The 6,538-nt window shown below is 44.2% G+C and overlaps 2 non-coding genes across 2 annotated transcripts; both read right to left on the reverse strand.

The window, feature by feature from the left end:
* Window positions 1-3,129: 3,129 nt before the first annotated feature.
* Trnac-gca lies at window positions 3,130-3,201 on the reverse strand. The gene has a single exon. It is a non-coding gene; the product is annotated as a tRNA-Cys (tRNA).
* A 932-nt stretch (window positions 3,202-4,133) lies between these two features.
* Trnac-gca lies at window positions 4,134-4,205 on the reverse strand. Its single transcript has one exon. It is a non-coding gene; the product is annotated as a tRNA-Cys (tRNA).
* Between the last annotated feature and the right edge of the window lie 2,333 nt (window positions 4,206-6,538).

Below are 6,538 nucleotides of genomic sequence, written 5' to 3' on the forward strand. Positions count from 1 at the left end.
AACCCCTTCTTAATAACCAAGGGAAAGCAGAGTCTGCAGATATGATGAAGGACATCTGGAGACCATACTCACTGAAATATGAGAAAGGACACTGGTTGATATCATATGATCAGCGGGAGTCCAAGTCTTAGAGCTTTGCTCTTTTAAACTATGCAGAATTTCTCATTCTCACAGGTCACCTGCACTGCCTCACCCAAGGATATAGTATATATGGTGATGTTTGATTTCCAATGGGCTAGATGACCTAACCCACCTCCTTCAGACTGTTGCTCTACCAGGCTTGCATTTACCATGTTCTTCCACATACACCTACGGACACCCAGAATCCCTTCATGCACAGCACACTCCACCCTTTGCTGGTCATCATTTGTGGGGCCTCAATTGGAGAACCAGTATACAGAGGCAGAGTCCCGCTCTGCTTCCCTCCTGTGGTTTTGCCTGCAAATTGTTCACCCTGGCTCACTCCCCACTCTACTCCAGCCTTCTGCACATTTGTGTGTTGGGAATCTTTTCTGTGGTTTTTCACCCTCTGGTTTCCTGCCTTTTATTTTCTGGTCCCATATGTGAATGAAAAATCTCCAAGTTTGAGGGAGAGTTAACCACATGCTGACCCCAAACCATCAGCTCTGCATCAGCATGAACCAGGTACAAAGACTGCTTATTTGAACAGAGCATAGCCTACAGATTGTAGGCCTGGATTTTTCAAAACCTACTTTAATTAGGGTTCTTAAATGCTTCAACCTCCTTTCTAGCCAATGCTCCAGACGTATTGGAAAATGAGAGTTAATAGGAAACAGGAGTTGTAGACCTGTTTAGATATCTTTGGAGGTTCTTTGGAGACAATTTCAATCTTTGGTGTCAGCAGTCCAGTGCACTCAATGAATACAAAAAACAAATCAGCAGGGGCAGTCTGATGCAGAAAAAAAACTGAGAGGCTCTACCAGATCAACCTGAGTCTGTGGAAGAGTCAAGAAGCAGCTAAAGTATCACGAGAAGTTCTTCAGCAAGTTACTCTATATGACGTCACCACAAGCAAAGGCGAGAAATTGGTGCAAGGTGAACCAATGCAACAGTTTCATCTGTGGGATTATATTTATTCTCTTCCTAATTGTTACACGTCCTCCACCTGCTTCACCAAAGCATCTGCTCATCTGTCTCTTCAGCAAGACATCACATGACATACCTGAGTCCCCAAAGAAATGAGAAATTTCCACTTCACAGGAAACCATGTGAAACCTTCTCCTAAAAACCACCACAAAGCCACACAGATACAAATATGTAAGAGAGGATCATAGTCAAAAGATCTGTGGTGATGCAGAGGCCCTTGCACAATCTCTGTGATTTGCATAAGATGATGAGGGCAATCACAGAATGCTTCTTCTTGGGAAAATATTCATTCAGATTTTACCTGGTAAATATATGTCTGCTGTATGTTTTACTCATAGAACAAGGACTTTTGCAAAGTAGTCAAATCATTACACACACACACAAAAGAACAAGCTTAGAAGCCTCACTGGTAAGTTCTTACAGATACATGAGCAGATAACAGGAAATTCACACAAGCATTGCAGAGACAGAGCAGGAGGTTACCATTGCTCAATTCACCACAAAATTCAGCACAACCTTAATATCCAGTTTTGAGAGAAAACTGGAGTGGAGGGGGGCGGTGCTCATATGACCTATTTTTAGAAAAATATGGTTGTATTATTAGAGATATACAATTAGTATTCATGACTACTAACCACCAACCCACTACAAGGTTTTAGCTGGATATTCGAGAAGATCCTTGCATTCAACATTTTATCTTCTTAGCTTCTGTTACTTGTAACAGAAAAATATGACAATAGAGACTCATGTGACTCATGGAACTTCATTTTCAAGTTTGCAGAATGACGGGTATCCTCCAAAACATGGAGTTTGTCACTGATGTGGCAATGCACACCGGGGACAGAGACACTATGACCCCAGCAGTCTGCTGATTTGAGTCTGTGTTTGGTTTGCAATCTCTGTCTCTGTAGAAAGAGCTGAGAAGCTCAGCACAGTAGAGGACAGTGGGGGTCTGCATGTTCCCTGTGTCTTCAGTAAATAGACAGGCGGAGGAGCTGTCCATGTTACAAAGCAAGTTCCAGTATGACACTTTTCTTGGCCCTTTACACCGAGTTGCAGCAACAGCTGCTAAGAAATTCAGGGTCTTCTTTGGAAAACTCATTCTAAGGGGTAACACTTAAAACGGGGAGACTGGCTGCTACAGCATAGATGCTGAGCCTATAGAACTGATGGCAGTCATGGGCCACCATTGGACACAAACCAGGCCTACAGGCAGTTTGGAAACACTTTGATCTGTGGAGTCTATGGCTCTTATTCTCCCTCTGAGAGCCTGGGATCCCACATTTCCAGCTCTGATGCACCTACTGAATGTCTCCACCTATGGGGAAACACCATCCCGGTATCCCCCACTTCATTTACTTTACTGTATTTGATGTTGCCCAATACATGCTGATGTTCAGTTCTATATTCTGAGAACCACTGATGGTCCTATCTAATAAAACATAGCTTTTCTAGGTCTTGAGAACTCAACCTATAGTTTAAAAATACTGCAGACATGTTCACCGGGAAGACTTGAGATCATATGAATACACACAGAGCCATCTGCCACGAAAGAGATCTGATGGGTGATAACAGTGCTGTGCTCCAAGCTGGAGTTATCACAGAGAAAGGATCCTCCTTTGAGGAAATGCCTCCAGGAGATCCAGCTGTAAGGCATTTTCTCAACTAGTGACCAGAATGGAAGGACCCACTGTTGGTAGTGCCATCCTTGGCCTGATGATCTTGGGTTCTATAAGAAAGCAAGCTGAGCAAGGCAGAGAAAGCAAGCCAATAAGAAACATCCCTCCATGGCCTCTGCATCAGCTCCTGCCTCCAGGTTCCTGCCCTGTGTGAGTTCCTGTCCTGACTTCCTTTGATGATGAACAGCAATGTGGAAGTGTAAGCTGAATAAACCCTTTCCTCCCCCCCCCAAAAAAAACCAGTGCTGTGCTCACATTGAGGTGAATGTCAAGCCACCTGAGTCATAAGAGAAAGTAGGTATATACTATGAAAAGAGTCAGATAGTTACCAAACCACATGAAAAGGGGGCACCTGGATTTGAACCAGGGACCTCTTGATTTGCAGTCAAATGCTCTACCCCTGAGCTATACCCCCATTGGTATTGGTGTACACAGTTAACAATTTACATCTCTGTGGTGATATACTATGACTGACTATAAAGTTAAATTACAGATGCTCACAAACCCACTTTCCAGAAGTTGCCAGACCTGACTGGTGAGATGCCTTCCTCAGCTCTGCAGCTTTCCAGGCCCATCCTTGAATAGCATCATCACCAAAGAAAAGGAGAGGAGCAGCCTGCAGACCTTGAGCCACTTCACACTGCAGACCCTGAGCCCGCTTCACACTGCTGTCCTGGGATAGCTCCTGAGCTGGCCAACTGTCTACCACCTGAGCCCCCAGACACCCCTCTCTTCCTTCCCTGAAGACAGATGGGCTGTCACTCAGAGTTCTCACAGGGTCCTAGCTGGCACTGTCAGCAGCATCACTGCAGGATCCCTCTCTTCCTGCAGCAGCAGCTTAGCCAGTCTTTAGCCTCTGAGCATGAAGCAAGTGAGCAGTCTGGAAGGGGGACAGAAGCTCACAAGGGAAATATCTACCATACACAGACAACCTGATTCTGTGACTGGCCTCCTTAGTTATGACTGCAGATTCACCAGAGAGCCACAGAGTCACATCTTTTTATGGTTAGGCTTTCTTTTCTGATCCTTAGACACTGTGTGTCACTATAACTGCTATGCCTAGAAACTCCCTAATTCTACCTTATAGTTACTGCCTTCTATTTAACATCATATCTACATATCTACAAGCCAACAGAACCAGAGAAACTAAGTATCTACAAGAACAGGGGAGACAGATACTAAGAATGGGAGGGACAGTCAGCATGTAGGAAGAGATGTAAGAAAGCCATCTATTCATATGATGGGCTGGTCCTTAGCTCCCAGGTCTGGTGAGATCCATGACTGGAGTGAATGGACAACGCAGGATTGTGTGTGTGATATCTCCGCAAGTAAAAACAACCTTGTAGTAGGGGGCACCTGGATTTGAACCAGGGACCTCTTGATCTGCAGTCAAATGCTCTACCCCTGAGCTATACCCCCACCTGTTTGTTAAGGTCTCATGGGCACTCAGAACCTGCATGACCACTCCCTGCCTGTTAACATCTGACACGTGCACTTACCAGTGCTCTGCCATCATCTGCTTCCTCCTATGAGGCCCAGCCCTGAGCTGCCTCTGCTCATCTGACCGCCATGTCCTCACGAATGACCAGCACTCTCCTGCTGAGGTCCTCACTGAGGCAGGAGGCTTCAGCTGGTGCTGCTTCAGCCTTCAACTCAACTAAACCCACATGCAACACAAGGGCTACTTAGCTGGCCTGTGGGGGAGCTGCGTCAGCAGAGCAGGGCACTGAGAATCCTCACACTCTGGCCTCTCCCTGAGCCTTCAAACCTGTCACCACTACACAAACTTGGTTTCATAAGCTTTTTAATAAAAATCTATGCACAATTCAATATTTTAAAATTCAATATTGTTTTTTAAAAGGTTACTAAGAAAACAACCACATGTATCCTGATTTCTTCTGTGTAGCTCATTGCTCCTGTCATCCAATGGGAGCCATTCCCCAGAGGATTAGCCATCTCTGTTAGTCTGTCCTGTCCACTTAGGGAAAACACACACAGTGTGGTGCCTCTTATGTCATCATCTCTACACATCAGTAACTAACTGATTTGTGGATGAGATCATAACTTCATATTCTCTTCCATTCTGACTTTCCAGATACAGTCGTGNCCCAGCTTTTGGTTGGACGACTCCATGTTTATATCATGATGATTTGTTCACACTGTAGGGCTGATGTCAGTCATTCTAAACAAGATCAAGATATCTGGTGGAACTTTTGTTTTTCCTCAAGTTAATGGCAGCCTCATGTTTAAACCGTTTCATTTCTTTCAACAGCTTCTATACATGTTGAGTTCTCTATGAAATATCTTTCTGAAGAATTTTCCATGCACAGATGATCAATAATAAACATCTGTACTTTCTGTTTCCTGTAGTGACCCAGGTTCCTGCTCCTTTTGTTCTGGTTTCCTACAAACCATACATCACAGTCAAGGCACTGTGGATCCCTCCACCTTCACCAGGTAATTCTTCCTTTTCACCATCTCTTCTGTGTGGAAGTGTCACTTGCCAGATTTCAAGTTCTTTAGTTTCTTACAAAATGACATTTCTTCCTTTGGGAGTGGAACCCTTCTGATAAGATGTGAATGAAGTAAAATGTCTAGACTTTGTATGCCTGATAAAGCCTATACTTCTTCCCACATGCTATACTGATAGTCTGTACATTTAACTTAAATATACTTCATACAATAATCTGGTTGTTTTAATGAAAATGGCCCCCATAGGCTCATATATTTGAATGTTGGGTCCCCAGTCGGGATAACTTTTTAGGGATGTTTGAGAGGTGTGACTGTGTAGGATGAAATCTGTCACTGAGTGTACACTGTGAGGTTGGAAAATCTCCATCAGGCCCAGACCCTCTGCTTCCTGCTCGTGTGTCAGATGTAAACTCTCAGTCTGTGCTTCAGTGACAGGCCTGCCTACGTGCTACCATGCTTCCCACCATGGCCGTCACAGACTAAAAGTAAAAAGTGGAAGCAATCCCCCAGTTAGGTCCTTCTTTTGATGATAATTTACCTTGGTCACGATGTGTGTTCATGGCAATAGTGTAGTATAGTAACAATGTAAGTGACACTATGGTAACAGAAAACATTAAGAGAGAAGTTGATACTGGGGTCTGTGATGTAATTATAATGGGACCTAACAATGCTGCTTGTTGGAGGAATGTGGGAGATGACTGGAATTAGATTAGAAAAGCAGTTGAACACACAAGCTGTACCTAGGTCTCCCCTGACATATGCAGCAGATGTGCAGCTTGGTCTTCATGTGGGGTCAGGGCTATGCCAAAAGCTATTGCCTGTACATGGCATATGCTCTCCTAGTTGGGCTGCCATGTCTGGCCTCAGTGGGAAAGGATGCATGTACTCTGGCAGAGACTTGATATGCAAGGGTGGGGGATACAGAGGGGGCACCCACCTGCTCAGAGGAGAAGAAAATGGGGTTAAGGATTGTGGGAGGGGTAACAAGGAGGGGGCAAGTGAGCAGGATATAATGTGAATAAGTAAAAAAAAAACACAGTAAAAAAGTAATGAATATCAGTTGAATGTTATACCTGTGATGTAATGGGCCTCACTAGCAGGAGCTTGGAAAACACTAGTGCTCAGAAAAATGAGATTGAGTAATATAGTTAAAAATGTGTCAGAGGCAAGGGAGCTAAAATCATCCAGTGGAAAAAAGACAGCATTTTCAACAAATGGTGCTGGCACAACTGGCGGCTATCATGTAGAAGAATGAGAATTGATCCATTCTTATCTCCTTG

This window comes from Mus pahari, unplaced genomic scaffold, assembly GCF_900095145.1.
Source record: "Mus pahari unplaced genomic scaffold, PAHARI_EIJ_v1.1 scaffold_11530_1, whole genome shotgun sequence".
NCBI lineage: Eukaryota > Metazoa > Chordata > Mammalia > Rodentia > Muridae > Mus > Mus pahari.